A 26,692-nucleotide genomic window follows, 5' to 3' on the forward strand; every position below is an offset into this window, starting at 1 on the left:
CTGCCTGTTGCTGCCCCTTTCCTGTGCTGTGCCATCACCGCTGCCCTGCTGTGCGAGCTCTCCCTCATCTGCTTCGAATAAAATGAGACAGGAAAATTCTCACTGCATATTTCAGCTGTTTACACTAGCCTGGCTGATTTTGCCTGGATCAGGTGATCTGAGCTCTCATGCAAACTACTGCAGCAGCAGAATGGTAGCAATTCTTCCCGACTGGGAAGGTGACCTGCTTCAGTGATGCCTCGTGCCTTCCCGGGGCTAGGTTTTGTGTGTGTGTCTGAGCTTACTGTGCAACCTGCAGGCATACTTCTTCAGGAGGGGAGGCAGGATTTCCCTGCAGAGGACACGAGGGTCCAGGTAACTCAGAGGAGAAGGAGGCCTGGGTGAGAGAAGTTTGTGTGTCACTTTTGGAGGGAGAATGATGAATCATGAAGGGGGCGCTGGGTCAGTGGAGGTGGGAAATGTGCATTGGCATCTTGATCTGAGAACAGAGGACATTCTTTTCTTCCATATACCACCACATCGTGTGCATTTGTGGAGTACAGTAGAGCACTGGTGCTTCCTCTGGTGATCGATACTTTGATCCACTGAGCAGATTCACCCAATGCATGGGGTAACAGAAGAGGAGAGAGAGACTGTGGTACTGTGCAAGCACATGCTCTCCCGCAGCAGTGCACCACTTCCTACCCTGTTCTGTGACTGGGGGCACCGGGTGCATCACCCTTACAGACCACAGTGCCTTCTCGTGTGTGTTGGGAGATGTGAGAAAGGAAGCAGGGTAGGTGAAAGTGAGTAGCAGAGGGAAGTGAGTCCCTGAGATTGCTGTCATAAAAATATGGGCTTCATTGTGAAAGTGTTCTTACGCAAGGAGTACTTTGTTCTGAAAATAAATGCTGAAATAGCCTTGTGTTATGCAAAATGATGGTAGTGGAGTGTGCATTGGTCTTAATGCAATCCACTGAAATCTGTGCTAAGTTTCCCAGTGGCTGCTCTGTGATAAAGCAAATGATGCAGGGAAGTCTTTTGATATTCATTTGTGCATTCACACAAGCGCCAAATGAAAGCCAGCTATTCCAAGGATTTTCTCTGTTTAAAAAATACAGTCTTGTAATTTTAGGGTTGTGGGGTTTTTTATTTTTTTTTTTTTAGATGTCTTCTCAAAATTTACAATTCTTCATTGGTAAATAGTCTTCTCATGTTAAGAAAATGTTGGTTTGGTTATAGATGCTACCCTGTGGGTTTCACAGAGATGGGATTCAGGAGGGGGAGAGAGAGAGAGAAAGAGAGGACTGCTGTCTGGGGGAAGGGAAGAGTAAATTTAAGATACCAGAGATGGGACGCTAATATGGCTGGGGAGAAATGGATAGGAGAATATAGTGTGCATGCTAGCCCTGTTGGTTTTGCCCTGTATTAAATCTTTGGAGTGCTGCCTTTTTCCTGTGCTGTTTAGTGCAAGGTCAATGATTATTAAAGCTCTGTGTCTGATTTTCCTGCTCAGTCCCCCTGTTCTCCTCTCAGCTGCTGCTCTCTGAACTCTGTTCTGCTCCAGCCTTCCACTTACCCTGTTTATCTAGTTCGTGTTTTCATGCCTATAGGTGATTTCTGCCCCTCACAGATGGCATGCAGACAGTAGAATTTGTCTTTCCCATTCTTGCTTACTCATGTCTTTGTTCAGGCCTTCTGACAATGCTTTAGAACAAATAGTAACAGTATAGATCATTACAAATCTTGAAAACAAAGCATGTCAGAAATTAAATCAATGCAAATTGTCTTTCTGTGGGAATAACTCTTCTCACCCCAAAGCCATTTTCAGCCTTTCTTTGTATTTATTGATTTCTTCCTTCCACCATTACTTTGTCCTGTCATAATGTCCTGTTACTCCCGGAAGATATTTTTGGCCTAATTTAGGACAATATTCTGAGAGTCTGCATGCAGATAACTGTATCTAGACATGGATGTACCACATTTCACATATGGTACCAGAGAACATAGCTTATTCCTGAGACTGCTCACTGTGGTGTGTTACAGAGTGTAGTGCATGGAAATAAATCTTCCTTTACTTCCTGCAAACTGTGTCAGTATTAAGGGCTTGTAATAGAGCAATTATTTCAGTGCAGTGTTAATTTCCCTCATGTTACAGGTTCTGTAGGACAAAGGGGCAAGGATCAATGTCTTGATACTGTACAGTAAAATACAATGTGCAGCTTGGGTAGGTTTAAATAATAAATGACAATCCTTCCCTGGCTTTCTCCCAGACTATAACTGGTCTGTATCTATAGTCATGTATATCTTCTTATGTGTATCATCCTTATGGTGACAGAAGTACTCATCTTCTTGGTTCACTAACCTTAATAATATGCAAGGAGACATTTGGAAACATAAGTGCGTTTCTAAGCATACATAGCATATCATTACTCTGAAACTGATTTCACAGAGCATTCATAATGTGTGGTATCACAAATGCTCCACTGAGACAGAGTGTTAGAAAAGAAAGAAGGTTTTGCATTGACATCAATTTGAGGAGAAATGGGAGTCACAGGAATGGAAAAGCAATAAGAAAACAAGAGGCTGAGCTTAGAGACTGCAGATAGATAAGCCTTATGAAAGGTTGGATGGAGAATATAGTGCTTTTTCTCATGTGAAGGAATAATCTGAAAGCAGCCTTTAGACCTTCAGAGATATCAAACGCACAGGCAGTAGTCAATAGGAAATGGGAATTTGCTGGTTAGCATTACAAAAATTCACTACTTTCTGTTCAAAGAAGGTGCAGAAAAGCTCTGATTGCAAACCACTGTCCCAAGGCAAGAGGAACAAGTGAGGGAGGGACATGTCACTTCCAAACAGTCCCTGATTCAGTACTCCCTGAACATGAAGAACTGAAATACTGTCTGAAGAATGTGTGGCTCCTGTCGTTTCATTTGCACACTGCTCAGGTCTCAAATCTATTAACACAGCTCCAGGAAATCTTGAATTTCAAATGTCTGACTGCATTGAGCTTTGCACTTGACTAATCAAGTCAAACATTGTCTGCTAATCAGATTTACAGGTGTGAACCTGTCAGCATGTGGGGATAGGCCACGTAAACATGCAGAGAGATTCAGATAGCTGCCCAGCAGTATCTGAAATTACAACCTGACCAAGAGAGCTGAGTACTGGATTCCTAAGTTTCAAGCACACTGATACAGAGATTGAGAGAATTACCCACATTTCCTTCCACATCCCGTGCTTCAGATAACTGGTACTTTAAAAACCCCATTCCTTTAAATAAATGAATAAATATATAAATATATCTTCTGGTAGCTCATATTATTGGATAATCTGCACTTCCAAATAATGTGTTCAAAATCAGAGGTAAAAACAAGGAACTATTGGGAAAGGAAGAAAATGTTACAGGGGATTAAAAATGGAAAAGCTATTTAAGAAGTCTCCCTCTGGGATAAACTTCCCCTTGTACTGTTTACACACAGACATATTACCTACACAGATACTAACTGGTGTTTGGGGGTTTTACAGATAACCTGGGAGTTACATGTGTGACAGTATGATAAACTGATTTCCATCTAGATATTTCCATTCTTCACTTTCTAACTGCATCTCACAAAAACAAGTGTTTTTCTGCAAACAGATCTCATTTTGGTTATGTGCCTTGGATGCTTAATCAGAGTTTGGCCTAGCAATGATGCAATCCTACAAAAATACATTGTAAAACCTTCTGAAAGCAAATCAAGGCAAATTTAAAGTACTTACAGAAGCATCCATAGACAGTGTAAAGTGAAGTACACCAAGTCAGAGTCCATTTATTGTTGTCTTTGATCATACTAGATGTTCAAACATGTTTTAATAACTACATATTATTAAATATCTCATATGTAGTGTGGGGTCATTGTTGCTTTCTTACTCCATGTGCATCACAAGTCAATGCTTCAGGATGCTGATCTAAGAGAAGCAACAGAAAAGTAGTTTGATCTGTATGCCGCTGAAAAGTGTCCCCTTCTGTGAACAGAATGATTAAATACGGTTCTGGGTAAAACACATTTCTAGAAAATGTTCCTGAGTCTAGCTGTGATTCTCTATATCGACAAATCTTATGGGTGGGATAGAATAAAAGACACCTCCTCCATATTTATCAAAGCTGTGAAGGGTTTAACTATTCTGTGTCTACAATCATCGTGTTTTAGTTTATTCTTTCATTCTCTATAGAGTTGCTTTTCCCACAGTAAAAGAGAGTCTTTACTCTCAGAACTGCTGGCAATATTTAAAAATTGAGTTCTTGCAACATATGCTATCAGTAGTCCAGGAAGCTAACTACATATAGAGGCGAGTGCCTGCCAGCACAGAGATCAAGAGATAAAGATGGTCCAGAGTCAAAACGCATTCCCTTTGCCCTCTCTCTTCAAGTCCCGTTTACCACTGGCAGAGCCTGCAGTAGAACAGGGCACATCATCTTCAGAAAGGTTATTCTACTCCAAGCTGCAACATTTGAGCATTACTATCTTCAGGAATAGTTTAAACAGAGCCCGTGCTTTGCTCTGTGACAACCTTTTATAGAGCTTTTTTTTACATACAGAATTTAATCTACTGAGATCTGAGACATTTCAGTATCTCCTCCAGGAAATATATAAATTGCGGGTTTAATTGAGAAAGACTGATCCCTAGAATAATTATGACTAATTACATTTCTCCTTTCATAATTAAAAAACTCTGAAATATTTTATATGTTAGATGTTTGCCCTCAGTTCCAATGTAAAAAATATGTTTTCTAGGGACAAAAATAAAAATTAAGACCACATTTAATATTTCTTATAGTATAATTATTTGATAGACATTTGTAATTATAATTTTTAAAGTTTGGAGAAGCTTGTAGAAAGCTGAGGGGTGATATTGCTTACTTTATATTTCTCCATAGCATTGGGTCAGGGTGGTGGTGGGAATAATTATGCAAACCATATGTCTTTTCCATACATAAATCCTACAGAGTGCAAGATCCTTGCTTTTTCTGGTTTCTGACACCTTGGAGGAGAGAGCTTTACAAATTTGTAGGTAATGAAAAGTTCCTCTTATTTTAAAGTAGATATACTCTGTTTACACAGAAAAGATTAGATTATTTTTATTATTCACGACTTTCTAGATTATGCATCTTTATTAATTTAGTAATATTACAAAATTGGTAAATGATTTGACCTCTGATGGCCAAGAAAACACCACTGAAATAGGTTAGTAAAATGACATGGCTGATTTATGATGAAGAATTACTACGGACACTGTTACACTGTTAAAATAATGCTTTGTAGAAGTGTTTAGCTTGACTATATTAACTGTAAGTGTGTCTGGCTACAATTCTTTGAGGGCTAAAAATTCCCTGCAGTGCCTTTCTCTTATGGGCTTTTTCATGCTTAGTAACAGCATTGTTTTGGTTTTTGCATTATTATTTTTTTTCCAGCACTCCATTCAAAGTTTGCAGATTCCCATTTCATTTTCTGAAAAGAGAATTCACTAGATACAAACTCCCCACAGCTACAGTTTTCCTCTTGAGGCTATAAACACAAAGGCACAGTCATTCCCAGAATACGTACTGCCAGTCTCAAAAAGCTTATTCAGGAGGGGAGAGAGAAAAGAAGAAACATGAAATATACTGAAAGTGAAATTAAAATCCAGAGTACCTGTTACCTGATCTAATGGCTGACACTAACATCCATCTTTGCTTCACTAGTTTACTAATAGCTGGATCTTACAGTTTTTACTGCATCAGCTGGAAATGCTAAGCCAAGTGAAACACCACATGACTTGGACCTTGGCTGGTGTCACAGTGTCATCCCCTAGAACTTCACTGGTTTTACAGCGCTTTTTTTGTTGTTGTTGTTTTTGTTTTTCTTAAGGCTGTAGTTTCTGGAATCAGGCAGTAAGCTTTCTTTTGAAAAGTTAACTTTTTCAACTCACTATTGCTGAAAAAATAAACATTAAAATAGAATCCCTACTTTACTGACAGACTCCTTATTATCCTTATTTGGAAGACTCCAAATTATCTTTATTGTTTAACCTAATAATTTGTAATACCATCTCATAGTTTCTTGGAACCCAACCCAATGTTTCTGAGTTGTTGGATCTTTGTTTGCTATTTTGCTGTTTCTTGTTGGTCTTTTTTGTTTGTCTCTTTGGTGGTTGATTCACTTTACATGTGTATTGGCAAAACAGAGATTTCAGGATTCTCTCTAACTTCAGATGCAGGAGAGGAAAAAATAAACCACATTTTACTAAGACCATGTGACATATGAGGCCAGTACATTTTAACTCATGGACTTTGGACAGATGGTATCTATATAACAGTAAATTCTCTCACAAACTTTTCAAAGTTGTATTATGCACTGTTTTAAATGGTGCCACACAAATGAGTGAGCTATATCGGCACATTAGATTGTTCTGCATTTAAACACTGTAATTACACAACACAGAAACTGAAGATGTAACCCTGACCCAACAGTGACAAATTTACATCTGGGTGAAGATGTAAAACAATCATGCTTTCACGCACTGTTTGCTCCTAATGCTCTGAGCTGCACAGCCTGGTGACATTTGTTTCAGCTTTATACCTTGGCTTTCTCCTTTTCCTTTGGATCCACAGCCTAGGAAAGACACGTACAGTATTTATTTCTTAACTTGAGAGCTAAGTGGGTCAACTGCTTTCTGTGACAAGCACACATCCTGCAGCCTTTCCTTTTAACTAGCAATAATAGGAATGAATAGTTTGTTCAGGTGGAAATAATCTTGTTAATTTAGTGAATTTAACCCAGTGGGCCAAGCATCTGGTGAGCAGAGTGTGTGCTTGTAGTCACTTCTTAGTTTTTCCTTCTTCTTTTTCTCAGACTGTTAGTATGTCTAACATAGCACAGACTCACAATTTAACTCGAAGGGTTCATTTACTGAGTCCCCATCCCCGCAAGGAGCCTTCACCCCTCTGCTGGAGGTGGAAAGATTCCTGTGCCCAGAGTGTGGCTAGGGGACATGGAGGGGCAGAAGCTGCATGTGGGTATCACGGTCACCCTGGTCCCTGTGGCATGAAGGTGAGGGAGCGCTACCCACCTAGCAAGGTAGGTGATGGGAGTGAGGAAAGGTGGGGAATGGCTACCATGGGAGAAATTGCTGGACTGGGTTGGTTCAGCTAAGGGAGCAGTGCCTGAAACTGGTGCCGATCCAGACCTGTGAACCTGCCTGAGATGTGGGGAGGTGGACTGGGAGCCCTCATGTTTTCCAGTCTGAGGGGCAGGTGCTGCTCTTGGCACTAGCAAATGGGTTACTGAAAGCAACAAAATGAGATACTTCTGTTAAAAAACAATGTTACAGTTCTGGCCTCCTTGGACTCATGTAGAAGTCTGAAGTTTATTTGAGTTCAAAAAGCAATTAGCCAGATTCCTACAAGAGGAGTTTGCGATGCTACCTCTGGCTTTATATAACAACCTGCGTTGTTATATTCTGCCCTAGGCACCTGCCGTTAAGAGACAGCACTGTATGCTAGACAGATCTGTTATGTTCTCTCAGCGCTGCTCCTCTTAAGGTGCAATTGTAGCCTGCAGTTCAGCTACGTGATTGCAGCGTGATGGTAACTACAGCCTCGCAGGGTTTGACATAGGCTGCCGAGCCCATCGGGGAGCCTGCATAATATTTGGCAGCTGAAAGCTCTTGCCTACAGGGGCTGCAGTTAAGCCTCCGAATTGCCGCGCGCCCGGGTGAATTCAGCAGGCAGGCTCAGGCAGGCTGGGGCTGGGAGGGCGCAGGGCCTAGGCCTCCGCCACAGGCTGTGGGCTCTGCAGGCAGCGTGTGCCCACGTCTCAACCAGCTCGGTTCACGTCCTGCTGTTCTAGTATGAGCTCCGTACGTGGTGCTGAGCTGGGCTGACATGGAGCAGCAGAGAGCTGCATCCAGACAAGCACTGGGGAAAACATCCTAAGCTGCTGCAGCTAGGGCTGTCGGCGCTCATCTGTCAAAACGCATGGCCTGGAAGAGTGCTTGTTATAGGAAAAGATCATTAGCGATGCAGTTTCGGTGTTGCTTCTGCTGTAAAGTTTTGACTGCTCCAGGAAAAGGGTTAGGTCTTCACATCAGGCAGGTTTTTTGCTGTTTTTCATAGGGTGCTGACTTACCTTTAAGTAACATACTGTTTTCCTTTGTACTTTCCGATCTTCCACCAGCAAAAACGTGAAGCAATTCTTTCCAAAACCTAGACGTATCAAACTATCTGCCAACCCTCTTGTGCTTACGGATCAGCTGTGGTTTTCTTTTCCACATGATATGGGAGCAGGCTATGACTGACTAAGCAGAATGCATGCTTCCAGTCCACTTGGGTGTCATCAGTTTTCATCTGATTCTTTCAAGAATCTATAATGTAAAAATTCACTTGGTTGATTTTAACCTCATGAGCCGATATCCCATTTGAGAGATAAACAGTGCCTCAGCCCTCTGTGCAGAAACTACTATATATCTTTCTCTGCAGAATGATACCAATTTGTTGTAGTGCAGGTTTCAGAAGAGTCTCTCAGTTAATAAACCATTTAAATACATTTTTAGTAGCCATATTACAGGCTCAAAATCTGTGAGAAGATAGGTTATTAAGGGTAAGGCTTACCTGGCTGAGCACCAAAACATTGTTAGACATTCAAAACAAACAGACTGCTTCTTGGAAAAAATACAAGAAACAGGCAGTAATTTCTGAGCTGATCATATTTGTGATTCTGCAATGGTTCTGTATGAAGAGGGGGGAGGAAAGCTCTGGTCGTCGCTGCACAAAGCCAAATATCTCCATTTCCCAAGTTGTCAGTCTCGCTGATTCAGAGCTCAAGCCATCAGCTGGGTGCATCACCCTGGGCATCTCCTTCAATCACATCTCCCTGCTTCCAAAATGAGAGTAATAGTAACCTACCCACAGGATACTCGGTTGATCCATACAAATGTGTTATTACCTGCTCAGTATTTATTTTGTTAGCGTAAAAGAGATGACATTAAATTTACGGTGCTTGGTGATAATTTGTGCAACTAATTAAAAACTGGGGTAGGTTGTACTGCTTTTTGAAATGCTTAATCAGTCACACAAATGCTACCTCCATTCATGAAAACAAATGCTAAAATAAATAGCTTCTGATAATTTATGTTTTAAAATAATAAAAAGCCCAAAGAAGTTAAGTGTCAACCTAATGTTAACTTTCAGTATAAAACAGTTTGCTGAAACCAGGAAGCAATTAAAACATACTGTTTTATAGAGTCCTTTATAGCAAGATAGTTTTTATAGGTCTACGTCTGCTTTTTTTGGAGGGTGAGCTACAGTTCAGCTTTGCCCAGGAAATAACAAATGGTATTAAAAACACATCAAAAGTGCAGCTGTTTTCAGGAGGAAAGTGTGGGGGGGTTGATGTCTGGGGCGAGGGTGTGGGGCAGAGTGAATAAATCCAGCAGGCAAAGCTTCCCAAATTAGTAAGGAAGGGACTTCTCTCCTTTCAGAGCCTCTAGAGTACTACAGTATGTACACGCTTCTCATGTGTCCTGGCTCATCCAAAGTGTCATTCTTGCACAGCAGACATGGTTTTGAAGTACTGCTCTGTCACAAAGGTAGGCTCTTGGCCTCTTCACCTGCTGCTTGAGAGATCTGCTCTTTTTACTATTAAAAAATTAAATAATTGTCAGCCGTGCTTCTCAAGAGATACATAAGAATAATCATAAATCTGATTATGCTGATAAATATGAAAATCACACATAAGCAGCATGACAGATATAATTCCTTTTTATTTTTCTGCTTTAACACATATCTCTCATTCATGCAGGGAGCCAGTGTTTTCTATGAATTTATACTTTTGGTGTATGCTTTGCTTGATGGGACCCCTGCAGGAACAAAAGGGCTTTGAGATGAAATCATATATGATATTGTGGCTGGATACAATATTGCTGTGCTGGAAAGTGTCAGTGACTGCTGTCAAGCAAGCTGGCTGCTGTTAAGCAAGCCTGTGATCTCTAGGCCACGACAGCTGTAGATAAAGGTGTGCTGAACACCCCTAATTCTGGCTAAAAGGAAGGCTTTATCAAGGCCCTTTATACAAATGAAATAGCTGGAAGAGCACGAGTTCCCTTCACTAGCAAAAGGCTTCATGTTAGGGCATCATTCAAACTTAGGTTGCGTGCCATGAGGAATTCTCCAACTACAGGTAGAGATACCAGGTGCTTGCTTGGCCTCAGTGGGGAACAGAAGAGTGGAGAAGACTTTTTGGGGCATAGAACAGGCTGGGAAGACAGACTTGGCAATTTTGAGTCTGTATATCACCTATGTTTGTTCTGTGTTTGGAGTCTATCTCCAAAGAATGTGTTTTTAATATCTAAGCATTAGAAAACATACCTGATTGTATCACTCCTTTCTCCCTTTTATAAAAAGGGTTTCTTGAGTTAGTTTAGCTGCCAGCACTAGCTCGCCCCTTAGGCCAAACTGCACATACAAATACAAGAGATTACATATAAAATTTCAGACAAAGAAAGAGTGCATTGAAATAATTTGTGTTAAAATTCATTAGAAATGTGTCTGCTGCCAGCAATTAGTCACTCAACATGAGATTTTTGGGGAACACCTAATAACCTTCACACAGAATATTACAGGCTTTTCAAACTTTCCCTGAAATTGAAGCTTACTGCGTACAGTGCATTGCTTGTATTTGAGACCCTTTGCAGAGAAGAGATGGAAGGAAAAGGTATACAATTCTCGTTTCCTCTAGCAGAGGCTGGCACAGAATATCCACAAAAGACCTGATCCTCACTCAAAATCTCTGCTGTTCCTATTTTTTTCACTGGGACAGAGATACCAGCCAAAACACTCAGAATGACCTTTCCAAAAATACTTCCATCGCCCTTTCTTCTGCATGGGATGTTGATAACAGCACTTTCTAGCAAACGCTAGTTGCTGTCATCATTTGCTCCTTCTTGATGTTTCTATCCAGCACACAGTTTCAAAAGCCATTGTTATCCTTCCTGAAGAGAACGTTGTTTTGCTCCCATTCCATTGAGAAGAAATGATCAATAGGGTGGCCAGAAAGAGAAATAGGAAGCAGTGGTCATCTTTAAAACATCTTTCAGAAAGAAAGTAACTGTACCTTCTTCCTTTATCAGTTCTCAGAGGTCATCCAATTGTTATAGAACAGGATATAGTTTTATTTATATATATCTTATATATATATATATTACATATTATATATTATATATTTATATATATTTTATATAGAGAGAGATAGATAAAACTTTTTTCATGTGTTTTGTTTCACACTTGAGGTAATTAGAGCTAGCTTAAACCATTTATGATGACACTCATTTTCACTCCAATTTCCAAACTGGGCCACAGGTACCATTATTGTCATGACTTGTTTAAGTAATTCCAATAGGCATGGAAAAACATCACTTTCAGTTTCTTGACTTTCTGTAATACATGTTTTCCAGCCAGTTCAGGTATGTTAAAGCAGAATCTAAATAACCAATTTTCAATGACCACCCCTATCCTATGCCCATAAACACCCCAGGCAGCAATCAGTGATGTTGTCAAAACCTGTTAGAAGACTTGTTCCTTCTAATTTCCATAATTCATAATGTATGATAAGCTAACATTACCAAGCTAATAATGTAAACTAAATCTTGTCAGTTGATTTGCAAATGAAACAGACTCCCCATTCCCCATCTCCTTTGTAGGGACTACCCTTTAACACACAGCCATGGGAAAGCAGAAGACAGTACAAGCTGAGTAAATTGAAATATGTTTGCAAAAGATCACAGTAACCGAACAGATATCAGCGTAACTTGAAGTTTCCTTTTCTTCTCCTTAACAAATTTACTTTGTCAAATGAGAACGGAAGATAAAATTCAAGGTAAAATTAAAGAAAAAATAAAAAATCAGGACAACCAAAAGCAGGAGAAAATGCATTAGAGAGAAAAGGACCATAATGGAAAAGACCAAGTATATGGATTAAAGCAGGAGTGGCAGAAATTTTAACAGTGTAAATGAGGGCTAGTTAAGTAAGACCAACAAAGGTTTTTCTTCTTTTAAATATAAGTATTAATTCTTAATGTTACAATTTTTACACCTCCTGATGTGTTGAAGGCATTTTTCAAACACCAAGGAAAAGAATGACCTCTGACAGCCTACTGGCATAGCAGTGCTAATGGCTGGCTTGTCCTAAGCATGTGTCCCGTTGATTTTAATGGGACTACTACTCAGATTAAAAGGTATATCTAAATGAATATAGATTTGCATATCTAAGTCTTAAATTAGAAAAGAACACAATGAGAAAAATGGTGAAGAAAGGTAATGTGCATTATGAAATATTTGAAGTTGATATTTTTTTCTTTAATCTCATATTGGAAGGATAAAAAATGAATTGTCTGCTCTGCTAGAAGTTTCAAAGATCCTTTTCTTAAAACAACAGATCTGCTGCTATTTAGATTAAAGACTTCTCATACAAGCCAGAAGATTCTATGGTCAATTTTACTCAAGGATTTTGGAAAATATTTGTTTGGTTCCTTAGATTTTGTATTCATACTTATCATTCAATTATCTTTCTTTTTAATTCCTAACCTAGTTAAAGAAAATAACTTTAAATATCGGTATATATTTTAATAACAGCTAGAAACATTTTCTTGTAAGAAAATATTTTCCCTAACATCCTTTTTATAGGAACAAAGAGCAAGGGAGAAATTACAGCAGCTATAAATCAGTTTTGTGTTTTTGATAATTTAATACATTTTTCACGGATTGCTTTCTCTGTTTGGCATCCTCATAACAACTCAGTTGGCATGCAGCTTTGCAATCAATCTCATCTTTTCCCTCCACCCTCTCTTCCTTCCCAATACCATACACTTAAAAGGAGTTCAGATTCCAAGAAGTGTTTTGCCAGGTGTACAATCCAAAGACTCATCTTTTAATCATTGACATTCGCATGATCCCTTTTATGTAGATTAAAATTATTTCATGCTTATATTATGTGGACAGAACACTGAGAATTATTGTAGGGTTAACAACTCTGTGTGGTTATGCTGATGAACTAATTTAATCCCTTGGAAAGGAATAATAGGGTAATAAAGCACTAAGGGATCGTCTTAGTCACGTCTCTTTGGTATTCTGACAATTGCACCCTCTTCTAAAGCAGTTTCATGCAAAGCCACCAAAGTAAAAATGCCTGTAGTCGTCAACTGCACAGATGAAGGAAATGTCCATGGCTGTGTCAGTCATTTTAATGAGTCACAGGAGGAGGGAAAGTGGAGGAACAAATTAAAAACAACAGTATTTTTCTCCCTTCCCCCCAACAGAAGAAAGTGAGAATAGTTGCAATTTCATTTGCTTTTAAAGCACAGCACTTGGGTAATAAACGTCCCCTGCAAATGTGCTGAGCAAACACCTCCACATTCATCAATATGCGGGAGCTGTTTATTGCCTCATAAACTTGGAAGCAAGTGATATTGTCTCTTAAATCAATGGCTGCATGGACATCCTAGGCACTGTAGGAGAACAGTACATCCAGACAACGCTGATACTTAAATTAATGGCTCTAGTAATGACTGAAAGGTGCTTCGTCACTACTAAAAAGTTAGACGTAGATTAAAAGTATGCCTAGGACACAGTGTAGATATGTTGTGATAAGGATATGTGTTTGTGTGTGTCTCATTACAGTTTTTATTACTTTGGCATAAAACGTACTATTCCATGCAGTTTTGATTTAAATATGGGTTGGGCTGCCTGTAGTGGCAGAGGCAAACTTGGTTTAAGCCTAGATTATGCACAAACCTATCTTCTAAATCTATGGGGAAGATGGCTTGGCCTGTGAAACTGTTAGCTTTACCAGCTTCAAGCCAGATTAAGGAACTAATAATAATAATCTGAATTCTATGGCATCTCTTATCTGAAAATAATTCAGAAACACTAAAGAACTAGCTGACATTGCACTGTAAGTTTCACATCTACAGAGTGTCTTGAGCAGATCATATCTCCTTTATCTGAAAGGAAGAGAACATGCAGCCAGAAGGCATTGCTCCTGGATTGCAACCACTAGTGTTCGGAGCAGAAAGTCAATGTAGGAGAGGCTGTGACAAGGATCAAGGAAGGGTTGACTGATCAAGGACTGTGTTTTGCTTTCTGCATAGTCTCAGTGTCTATACTATAACAAGGACTAATTGCTTCCTGAGCAATCATAACTTTAATAACAGCAGTGAAATGCAGTGCAATGTGAGTTAGACTTCTGCATGAGCTATCCATCTGGCTGTATACCAAGGGTCCCAGGCAAACATGGATAGCTGCTGTTGTCCATGCTGTTGAAGGAAGCTAATTCAGTGGTAGTATCGGTACATCTGCTGCTCTTGCATCTTCTTAAGGCAATCATCCATGCTGCTAAAGCATTCCCCCCTTGGCAGAGGAGTAGTGCAAAGGTACTGAAGGAAGAAATATTCCTTCTTAGCCCCTTCTCATCTTTTCTCTAAAATGATATACAAATAGTAATGAAGCAGTCCACACTGTGTGGATGTTCCATCATCTGCAGATTGTTCCAGCCAGATCTTCCTCTGTGCATCTGAAGGAAGAATGGTATAAAAAGCTGTGGCTGGTAGCACAGCACTCTATTTGAAATAATCTATGCTTATTTATTTAAGGAGTATTTTCTTCTGATAAGTAGCATTTTGAAAGATCCTAAGTATGTATTTACTGTCAGAATTTTCACTTTTGTATGCAACAATGCGCTGTTGATAATGTCCCAAGAGTGCACTGTATAAACTCTTTACCAAGCCTATGTACAATCCCAATTTTAGTCTTTAATTTCAAGTCCTTTTTGAATTAGCCATGTCCACTGGAGCATTAGAATTGTTTACTAATTAGTAAAAAAAAAAAAAAAAAAAAAAAAAAAAAAAGGAAAAAAAGAATTTCTGGGTGAAGTCCCCAGTAGCTCAATTCAGATTTCAGATTTTTTTTAATGACATCATTATCAGCATTCAAGCCATGCTCAGAAAGGGTGTAAATCAGCTGAATAGCCTTATACCACTGTCTCCCATATTGTTAAGAGGTAATAGTGAACAGAAAATTAAGCATGCATATGTAGCATAACACAGTTGCAATGAAGCGTGGCATAATTTCAGGCTGCATGTGCAAAAGCTGTGCATCACTGAGCACTGTCTTAATAGCCCTCTGTGTGCAGTTTTGTTGTAGCCTGGCTAGAGTACTGGGGATGTGTTTGATTTAGCATGTTGGTGGAGCACAACTGGTAAACTAAGGGAAATCTTGAGAAGGACAACAGGAAGATGAACCAGCCTGGAAAAATTAACACAGCCATGTCCACGCAACTTTGTGAAAGTTGGGATGAACTGTAACAAGCTGCAAATGTTTAAAGGATGTAGATGCTCAGGAGAAAGAAGTATTACCTTACCGTAAAGTTAAGACATTAGGAATAATGAAGTATACTCCCAGAAGGATTAGCAGGTGACCTGTCCATTGGGAATATAAAATAGTTCTGACTGGACAATAGAAAATGAATATCAAATGCAGTTCTCTGTTACCAGGGTTTGTTTCTGATGATTTAACAACTTTTCTCTCTTGCTACCTCTCAGGGAGAGAAATCAGTGCTTTATTAGTGCTTTCTCAATATGGAAAATAAAATAATTTAATAAATTTATATTGCCTAGTGAAGCAGCAGGTTAATATTTGTGTTTCTGCTTGGAGAAGCATTGCAAGATTTTAACAGGTGAAATACAGCTGCTCATGTGAGCAGAGCTGCCCCTGCTATTGCCTCCTCATCCCAGAGGAGGCAGTCTCCAGAGAGACTTCAACTGTGGCGCCATTGACATACAGAAGATGAGTGCTATAAATGTTGAATATTTAAAATTTAACTAAGTTTCATACTTTTCAAAAAACAAACAAGCAAAAATGAACAAACACAATGGATTTTATAGTTACGAAGTGAGCAGATGCAGAGCTATGATGATATTGTGTCAGGTTCCAAGCACAAACACAGAATACCTCTCTCTTTCCATAGACACAAAGGTCTCACCCTTTCCTGTCAGGGCCCTCAGTTCAGCCTACCTGATGGCAACCATCTTTACTTTGTATATAGTGGCTCTGAGTCTTCATTACCTATGCCCTTTTTTTTTTCTCCTCATCTGCAGCTCCTGACATGTTTGATCCTCTTCTGCTCCTTTTCCACTCCTATCTGCATCCATTCTCCCCCACTCTCTCATCTCGGGACCTTTCTTGCCCTACCTGTAGTTTCTGCATCACTCCTGCCCTAATATTAATCAGCTTTCTGCCATTTTTCCTCTGGTGCTGTTTTAATCCATCTAAATTAGATCACAGAGACTGCACTCAGTCAGCTCCCTTTCAGTTAGAAATTAGCTGTTCTTAGCCCCATAGAAGTTAAATGGAGGTACTGCTTTTGGCTTCACTGGGGCCAGGATGTCAAGCTTACGCTTCTTGCATTTCTTGTCTGTCTCAAAAGCAGAAAATTAGCAAGTCCCTAGGCAGTACAAATACAGTGATTTGTGCCATGGAAAAGATTTGCCTAGTTATAAAAGTATTGCTTTCCTGGATTTTTGGTCCTATCAGAATACCTTGGCAGGCTTTCTGCTAAGGGTAACAAAAATAGATAAATAAGGGCTTGGTGTGTGCTGAGATACTTTATTATTCAGTAATGTGTCTCGCTATATCTGTTTATTCAGCCAGAAAGATGTTGGCCATGGTTCTGATTCATTTCTAAATGTTGGCATGCTAGCTATAATGAAGGTATTTCATTTAACAGGATTGATTTACAGCAAAATGGAGTTCTGCACTCCTTGCAGCTTCAGGTCCTTCAAAAATGAAGGAACACTGAACCTGGGAAGAAAAATAGTATCACTGTATTTCGTCCCCACTGCCTTGTTTTCTGTTCTTTTCCCACATTCTTCATGGAAATCTTCTCTTCCTTCCTCTTCCTTTCTTAACTGTTACTACTTTGTTCTTCCCCATGCTGGAAGGCTCTGTGGCAGGTCATCCCTTTCACTTCCTTCTTGATGCCTGATTTCTCATTTCTCTGGCCAAAGCTAAAATCACCTTCTCTTTTTCTAACCTTGTAGGATTTGGGTACACAAATTAATGGGGAAGACCACGGTCCATAGATGCTCAGTATAAAAACTGAATAAAGAGTGGTTGTAATTTAAGCAGAATAAGAGGAGAGAAATAGAGAAAAAGGGTGGTGGGGCGAAACGGGAGTGGTTAAGAACAACCAAAAGGGAGGATGAAAAACAACACCTGAGGGAAGAAAACAAAGAGAAAATTAAAAAGAAAAGGAAGGATCTGTGATATAAGTGGGGGCTGCAGTCAAAGTTTATATAGAAGAAGTGGTCAAACTTTATACAGAAGTGGTCAAACCACAGAAAATGTAGGATGCTCCTTACTGGGGAAAAGAAATGTGGAGGAAGGAAAGGAAGAAAAAGGTAGGGAAATGAAAGGTTGTTTCATTATGTTACAGAATTTGATGGAAAAGTTACATACATGAGATTCACGTAAGATAATAAGTATGTATAAAATCACAAAAGATTTAATTATTATTTATGTAAACCACACATACAATCTTGTTCCTTATTCAATACAACACTGTCTTTTTAATTAAGTACTGGCTTAATACCCATGAAGTCAAGCAAAACTAAGTATTTTATTCAAGATGAGCCTAAGCTCCTGCCAGATTACCCAAGATGTGTTGGGTGAATACCCTGCACTGAGGGCTCAGAATTTGCCTTGTTCAAGTGCCAGAGGCTTTTTAAGGCTTCTCAGTGATTTTAGAAAAACAGGTAAATAGGGAAGGGCTTGAAGGAAACAGTAGAGCTGGGCTGGTTACTCAAGGATGCAACTTGCTGCTTTCGTAGCTCCACGGGGGAAGAGGTTATTCTGTATTTCTTCCTCCCAGCAGTGCCCTTTACCTCAGCGTCTCCTTTGGTACCAATCAAAGCTCTGCCATAGTCGAAGTAGATGGACATTTCACTGCTATATGCTCTGGCTTACTGTGTGCTCCCATCCAGTTTATTTTCCATGAGCCAAGAGAAAAGTTGTGCTCCGTGTCTTACAGTCCTGGGAAGCACTTACTGCACTGACATAGAATTGAAGTTCCCTGGATCCTTACCCAGCTGAGCACTAACACAGCACTGAGTTTCATTTTCATCCTTGTAGCAGTTCTTCTCCCTTCCTTACCCAACAACCTACTGTCCTCAACCAATAGTCCATCTTTCAATGTGTTCTGGGTCTACCATGCACAGAGCATCCAATAAACGATTTGATAGTCACAGTTATTCTGCACATGAAGTCATATTCAGTATTTCACAAATTAGTCTGGTACCTGGTTTACTCACGTATGATTTGGTTGTTTAGGCTGGGTTGAGCAGAGCTAGGAAGTGTTTTTTTCTCCATCTGTTCGGCAGAGATTAAATCTCAATCACATTAAAAATGAATCAATGAAACTCCATCTATTTATAGCAGAAGAAAAGACATTAAATAAGGGATTCCACAGGTAAGTTCATGCACTACACCTCCCCCCCTCCCCCCCAAAAAAAAAAAAAAAAAAAAAAAAAAAAAAAAAAAAACTCTGATAAAGGTTTGCAAAAAAAATTGTAAATGAATCATGTAATATAAAGCCCTGGTCACCTGATGTTCACCTCAACACCCATAGGAGTTGAGGGCCACTGAGTCCTCAGTACTTATTCCTGTTCCCAAGTGGAGTGGGGGTGTCAATTCTGCCCCCTCATCACTAGCTGTGTACCTGAAAAATATTTACCTTTCTTGGGCACCCTACAGATCAGGAGCTTTCAGTTGAGCAGAAAGGAAGTTTTTCAATGGGCAGCAAGAGAGATAAGAAATCTCCTAATAAAGATTTCATTTCTCACTGAAATAAACATCCACACAGTCAGGAAGCAGGTTGAAGGCATACAGTCAGCAGATAAATCCTCCAGCTCCACTTTCCTTATCCCATCTCTGCAGCACAATGCATTGAGTTGTCATCTGCCATTTGTGTATTCATTCTAATTCTTTCTGCCTTGTTATTCTGTCAATTTCTTAATCTATTTACACTGACTTTATTTTCAGTGTGTCTATTGTGACAGCAAATCCTGGAATTGCCTTGGGTGTTGTCTGAAAATGGCCATTATCAAATCATAATGCCTACCCAGATGAGGAACTGTAAAGGCCCTAGGCATCAGTAGGAGTCCTTAACAGCTGCCTGCAGTTTAGACCTGCATATCAATTTCCACCTTAGAGGATCTGCTGCAGCATTGTAAGGTGAATGGGAACTGCGTGTATTAAAATTTGGATTAGCGGTTCAACCAAAATGCTCACTTTCCCTCCCTCTCTGTCTCTCTCTCTTTTTTCACATTAATAAACTTGCTATCTCCATCTTTTGTTGGTATACTATATAAAAATGCAAATGATCCAGAATCCAATTAATTTCTGGAAGGTTGCAGCTGTTTTGGGCCCTATTCACAAAGACATGTGGTGTGCGTGCGTGCGTGTGTGTGTATGCATGTGTATGCATCTGATTGCTAAGGAAATCAGGCCTTATTATTGAAGCCTTGACTCTCAAAATTTGAGCTATTGTTCATTGCCAGTGCTGATGCAAACAGATAATTTCCAAATTGTATTCCACGTTTATTAAAGTGGTAGAAAATGTGGCTAATTTCAGACAAAGCTGGGAAAAGGTGGAGCTTGAGAGCTGAAATAGGAGATCTGGGAAATCTGTTTCTATTACAACAAAGAAAAGTTTATCTAATATCTCAAAAAGCATTAATTACTGTGAGGCGCAGGCAAACACATTGTGGATTTCTTCATTGGTTTTGTCATTCTTCATTGCTTTATTCTACTGCTGTGAATTGTTTGGCTTCATTTCATGTTTTGTTTTGTGTGTGTGCGGTGTTTTGTTTTTTTCTTGTTTATGCCTAATGTGTAGTTATGAAATTGAGACCATCCTGGGAATATTTTTCATTACCTCAGCTCAGGCTTGGAACAGAAATTTATCTAGACCAGGCAGTTTGAAGCAGCGTTTGTAATTGTTCCCGTCATTGGTTGAACTTAGGCAAGACATTCAAGACTGATTCTTTAATCCATATTTTTATATTAAGGGTTTACATCCACAGCTGCCCAGTTTGCATCTGCACCTGGAACCACAAATATTACAGCACAAAAAACTAACAACTTTGTGAGCAAATAGGTCTTGATCTCCCATTTGTCTGTTCTGTCCATACTATCCTTGAGCAACAAAATCAACATCATCTGATTTTCTATATTTATGTCTTGCTATGCTCCTGTTTGCCTTCCCTAGTATCTGATATGGCTTAAACATGTTTCTGTCAGTGGGATATTAGTAATCTCTCTCCCCTACCTAGTGAAACTCAAAGAAGCTTAATATCCATGAGACTTCTCCCCCGTGCCCTTCTAAGTTGGCCAACTGTTCAAAATTTATGCAAGGGAAGGGAGCCAGGGCTGACGGCAGCATGATCATACACTAGGCTGAAAAGGGGACAGTTTTCTTAGTTGTAAATAATCTGGGAATCTTCTTTCATTTACTCTTAAAATAAGGTTTTGGTATTTTTCTGCAGCAGTCACTAAAGAAGCACAGATGCTGCTGACAATGAGAGCTGAACTTGCAAACATCATTTGTCTTTTTTATCGTGCTACAAGCATTTGGTGAAATTTTAGTCATCATGGAAGTCCTACATTTAAGATACACAGTAGCCTATTAGACACATGTAGAACAAGCCCTCCTCAATTTATTATAGTCAGCAATTTCAGCTGTGAGGACATACAAGGCTAAATTCAGCCTTGTGCAGAAAGCTTGTGTCAGGTCGAAGCACCATATAAATCCCCCTTGAACTCTAAAAATAGAATTCCAAAATAGAATTTAAAGCCTTGTGATGGCTTCTGGTACAGGCAAGAATTTAACGAAGAGGAGATTGTTTTTGCCAAGGTTGTGATACCTTCTCTAAATACAGTCTCTACAGTCTCTTCTCTAAGTACAGCAAGTGCCACAGAGGCAGCAACCAGGCCGGTTTCACTAAGCATGGCTGTTCATTGAATAATGCGCTGAGGTGCCTTGATTAATAAGAATAGGCTTCTCTCTGGGCAATAAACCGAAGGCTGCTCTTTCCCTGGGAAAGAGCCAAAGCTTTTGATCAGATAAGCTAGTTTTTTAAGTTTAATATTTTACAGTGAGAGCTTTTCTTCTTTTGGCTTTGTTGTAACCGATAATGCACAGAGATAATGCATATTGGGAGCACTGATAACAGAAAGAATAAGCAGATCTATAGCAAGAAAAATGGGAGAGAGGCTCCCATCTCAAGCAGTGTTCTGGAAAGACCAGGAGGAGAGATAGAATCGATAAGGTTGTGTATGGATCTGCTGTAGCTGCTTGTCTTGCTGCCAAAGCAGCGATGGATATAGAGCCTTGCAGGTGAGCTTGCCATTATAGGGTGAAATCAGTGTGGAAGACACTGGTTGTTGTACTTGTGTAGGATACTTTATTTACACTACACCTGTAGTATTTTCTTTGTGTAAAGAGTAGTCAGGGTTCAGGTAATTTCTTCATTGAGAAGCACCAAAGAGTTTCCAGAGTAATGGCTCTGGCAGAGACGCTGACTGGGACAGGGAGTGAACTGCCCTGCTACTTCCCACAGTCCGGTGTACAGAAATTATTCCATAAAATTAAGCAGTATATAGGTCTTAAAATCAAGAAGGTCCCTGCATTCAAAGAAAGAGAATTTAGAGGACTGTAAGTAACAGCTCCATCTGGTGATGTCATCTTTATAACATTCAAGTCTCTTTTATATAGTGTCATCCCCCCCAAGTCTTCATTCAAATATAGATCATTTTCTTCTTTCCCAGTTGGCTTCATTATCTGAAATCATTCAGATTTCATTATAGTGAACAAAGTATAAATATTTCTTCAAGATAGAGAATACACTGGAAGATTATGGGAGAGCCTGGCAAATTGTCCCAGATCACCAGATGAGGTGATCTCTGTCATAATTCATTGGAAAGCAGGAGGAGGAAAAGTATCTCTCTCTGTTAGAAGAAATGTCCTGTTAATGTAATAAGAAAACGATGAGATTGATTGATATGAGTTAAGAAATATGTGAAGCTATATAATTTTCTTAAAGGGCTTACTTCTGTAGCTACTAGTTATCCTTAATCAGTATTGACATAAAGTTTGAGAAGCCTACCACTTCTCTGAATCATGTCACGTGTGTTATCTTTCCTCTCTCATCTTAGTCAGTCAACCAGATTTTTAATATCCCAGATGGGGCTATCTGTTAGAAGGTAAGATCATACTGAGTGCTCTTACTAGTAAGACCAAAGGCACTTCTAGCCCATCACCTGGCTCTGCGTGACGTTTCCTCTTTCTGCTCTCCCAGCCTCCAGCAATGCCCACCTCAAGGGACATCCTGAATTGACGTGGTCTCTGTATTTTCAGTAACTCTCCTACTTGTATAGTATTCCCATTTATTTCATGCATCTACAGCATCAGCAAGCAGTGAATTAACCACTTACTGCACAAAGAAGTACTTATGTTTGTTCTGAATACAGTTCCTACTATCTTAATTTTATGTTCCCCAGTTCTCTTATGGGAAGGATCAAGATCCATCTTCTCCATTCTATTCATCATTTCTCAGGCTTCTGTCATGTTCTTACAGGTCATACTTTTTCCAGAATTAAATGTGCTAGCATCCCCTGTTGTAGTTGCTGAGTAACTTTTCATAACATGAAGGCTGCTCTACAGTTTCCTGTCATCTTTGTTGCTTTCCTCTGAAATGTCCCCTTTTACCTGTATCGCTTTGAAAAGAGACAGGATGATATTCAGCACAAAGTATTCAACCTGGGCTTGAGTGATTCTTTTCCATAGCAGCACAGTGATGTTCTCTGTTTTGTTCTCCATTTATTTCCTAATAATTTCTTAACATTTGACTTTCCTTCTTGACTGCTATTGAGCATCGGGTTGACATTTTCATAAGACTATCTATCATAAGACCAGATCTATCTCCTAATTGGTAATGATCAACTCCATCATATTAATATGTGGAGTTAGAACTGTTTTTCCAACATGCATTGCTTTCCATTTATCTGCATTGAATTTCATTTGCCATTTAGTTGCACAGCCAATCAACCTCATAAGGTGTTTTTTTTTTCTTTTGGCCACTTTTTGTCCTTGCTACCTCGAGTAACTCTGTATCACCATCAGACTTCCTGAACTCACTTCTCACCCACTTTCCCCAATGATTTGTGAATGCCTTGACTGTCTCAGGTGCCAGATCAGACCCCATTGCAACTCCAAGGGTGGAATGCACCCTGTTGAAAAAACACCTCTTCAGTTTTCCTCTCTATGCCCTATCCTTTAACTAGTTAGTTATCCATACAGACATCTTTCCCTTTGTTCCACCACCGCCTAGCTTTCTTAAAAAACTTTTGTGAAGGATCCTGTAGAAGTCCTTTGGAGATCTACATAGATTATGTCGGCTGAATAAACACCATCCATATATGCATCAATCTCTGTAGAGAACTCCAGTAAGCTTGGAAGATAAGACACTCCGTTATAAAAGCAATGTTGATTTTCCCGAGTGAATTAAAGTTATTACCTGCCCTTACTTAAACTAATACTGATTTTATTTTTTTTTTTTTTCTGAGAGGTGTTATATAGATGGTTGGGCAGGAGAGATAGTAATATGTTAGTTGGTATATATGCTTTTTCCATGATGAACCCAATTCTATTTATTATGTTACAGGCCCCACAAAGGTGGTTATACCAATCTGAGTGAATGAACTAGAGGTACCTACTGACTCTGACTGGCAGCATATGCATTGGTGATTCCTTGTCAGAGTTGCATGTATCCCTGCATGCCAGGAAGATTAAGTCATCTCAAATGACTGAGTGACTTCTGTTACCACCTTAGTTTAGCATTAGGACAGTGGTGCAAAAGGTGACATAAAAATCTACCTAGAACAGTCATTTGCAACCTGTGCACTCTGCTATGCTAAATATTTCTGAGTGTTAAGTGCTGTCAATTTATCTATTTACCTTATCTATTTTACACATAACATAATGCAGCAATAACCTATTGATTTGCCATGATATAAAGTCTGGCATTATGATTAAGTCCTCTGTATTAAATCTACTGTTATTTTATTCAGACTGGTAAAAAAGACATAGGAACAATGATGAAAAACAACAAAAACAAAGACAGTTTTGAGGGTTAGCTCTCTTTTTCTCTGTGTCTTCACCCTATTAATGTGCCATCTGCTTCTAGGACATAGATTCATTTACCATTACAGTGTTCTAACATGATTACCTTTTTTCCCCCTCAAAAGCCACAAAGGGGCTAAATATAGATTTACTTAAAATTCTAGGGAAAGAGGCGGTCCTTGCCCTAGACACAATTGTTCTCTTGATTTTCAGAGCATTACCACTAGCATTAAATGTAATTTACTTTATCTGATGACAGTTTGCTGAACAAGATCTTAAGTTTTAATAGGATCAGGACATAGATGGTAAGTGGAGAGAAGAGAAAAGCATTGTGGGTGGAATTCATCCCACCCCATTACTCCTTCCTTAACTAAGAACAAATTGAGCACAAAGAGATTAGGCAGTCTCCAGGAGGTGGGCCAAGTTAGAGGGCATCAGCACATCCAGTCTCCAGGCTGGAGCAGAGTCTGACACCCTGCTGCATTTCCCCTGGTGGTGTGTTGCCCTGTTGTAGTACAGTTGTGAACTCATTACTCAGATATATGCTTCTCTCCTCTCTATTCACCATTGCACTCCTAATTACCCTCTAGTTTATGATAGCTAGTACAGGCTCATGTAGTTGCTCAGATTACCTGCTCTGTAAGCCATCCACTCCTTGCAGCAATTTTTTTTTTTTTTTTTTTTTTTTTTTTTTATATCTCACACTATCATGGGCAAATTTCATAGTATGATAAAGCCCTTCACCAATCAAAGCATCTAGTGTTAGAGGAGAAATTGGTTTCTCATTCAGAGTTATGGGACTATTATGACCTCCCACATTACTGCTGGTTCATTTGCAATCAGCTTTTTCATTATCTTTCAGCTACACCGGACCAGAATTATGTTAATTGCCCATTAACTACAGTTGGGTGATTCATTTATTCTTTTAATTTAGAGTATCGAAAATGGATCTAACCTCTATTTTGCTTTTAAAACTTTCTGATACAATCTGTGCCATTGCAGAGGTGAAAGTAAAAACAAGATATCAATAAAGCCATGTCCTTCGCTGTGTTCGGAGCCTCCATGGACAGCACAAGATCCTGTATGCCTTGCCTCTGCAAGGTATTCTGCAAGGAATGACAAATGAGTTTAGCAGAAGAGTTCATTTCTTTTTCTCTCCTTCTCTAGTGAAGTAGATTTTCCTGCATGCATACTGAAGCTTCTTAATTTTGTTTTTCACTTCATTATTTCTGCCTCTTAAAGGAGTATGTGATTCAAGGCTAAAATCATCCTCTACCTCAAAAAAAAAAAAAAAAAAAAAAAAAAAGGATAAGCCTTCTGCATGGCAAGCTTATCAAATGTCTTTGTGGAGTTTTTTGCAGGTGGGTTGTGTGGCCAGTCTCTTTCAGAGAACAATTCCAACATTGTTTTTGTTCTTTAAGTTGTTGGGTTTCTTGAGCCTTGTATTCCTTTGTGAGGAAAGGGTGGTAATTGAATATTTTTCTTGCAGATGCTTTTTCCTTGGATGTCTCAGAATTGTGGACTGGGAGCATTCTCATCTCTATTATCTATAACAGATTGCAATTTAATTTGAGTTTTCCCCTGTAGCAACATGTAGGTGTTTGTGATAATTGTCAAAGGTAGAGTTCTCAATGGAAGTGTAGCTTCAGTCCTACAAATACTTAAGTATAACTTTACTCAAGTGAATTAGCCTAATTGATATGACTCCAGCACTTATGTGAATGAATGTACCACTTATAAGGATGAACATATTCATCCTTAACTAATTGCAGTCTCTGAAAGAAGAACTTTCTACATTTTCCCAGTAGCCTATTTGTATGATCATAATAATACACAGGAACCTTGACTAAGGATCCAGGTACCACTTTATTCAGTGCTGTACAAGCGAGTGAGAAAGAATACACAATGAGTCTCTGAGAGCTTGTATTCCGAGTGTGATACGTCAAAGGAGGTGACAGAACAGGCAAGGGATTTGGGGAACAGGAGGAGCACAAGTTGAGAGAGGTCATTTGTACTCTGTGCACTGGAAGGTAGCTGGGGTGGGGAGCCCCAGAGTATCTAAAAAAAAAAAAAAAAAAAAAAAAGGATAAAGAACAGGCTGAAAGTAGGTTTGGGGGAAGCCAGGTGTCACTGTGGGATAGAGTCATTAAGGCACCTGCAAGGCCTGTGGAATGTGTAAGAAACTTTGAATGCATCAGGAGGAAAAAAGGAAGGTCACAGCACATCACACTGATATTTCGCTGTATGCAGGACAAAATTTCCAGGCAGAGCTGTTATCTTTCATTGGACCAGTTGGAACTGGAAAAATCAGATGAGCTTTTGGGGGCACAGGTGCACCTGCAGGTTTGAAAAAGCTAACATTTGAGTATATCAGATTTTCTGTTCTTTAATTGGAGTTCTTGGGGAAGGAAAAGTAACAACTAAAAGGAAGAAATGCTAGAGTATAAAAGAAGCAAATAAGC

At 39.4% G+C, this 26,692-nt stretch overlaps 1 long non-coding RNA gene across 1 annotated transcript in view; it reads left to right on the forward strand.

Moving 5' to 3' along the window:
- Positions 1–244: 244 nt before the first annotated feature.
- Positions 245–26,692, forward strand: part of LOC309876037 — a 59,944-nt gene continuing 33,496 nt past the window's right edge. The window contains exon 1 of the long non-coding RNA XR_014317110.1: positions 245–354. This is a non-coding gene — a long non-coding RNA (uncharacterized lncRNA). The remainder of the gene's footprint in view (positions 355–26,692) is intronic.

The sequence above is a fragment of the Aythya marila genome, assembly GCF_965140915.1.
Source record: "Aythya marila genome assembly, chromosome: 3".
Taxonomy (NCBI): Eukaryota; Metazoa; Chordata; class Aves; order Anseriformes; family Anatidae; genus Aythya; species Aythya marila.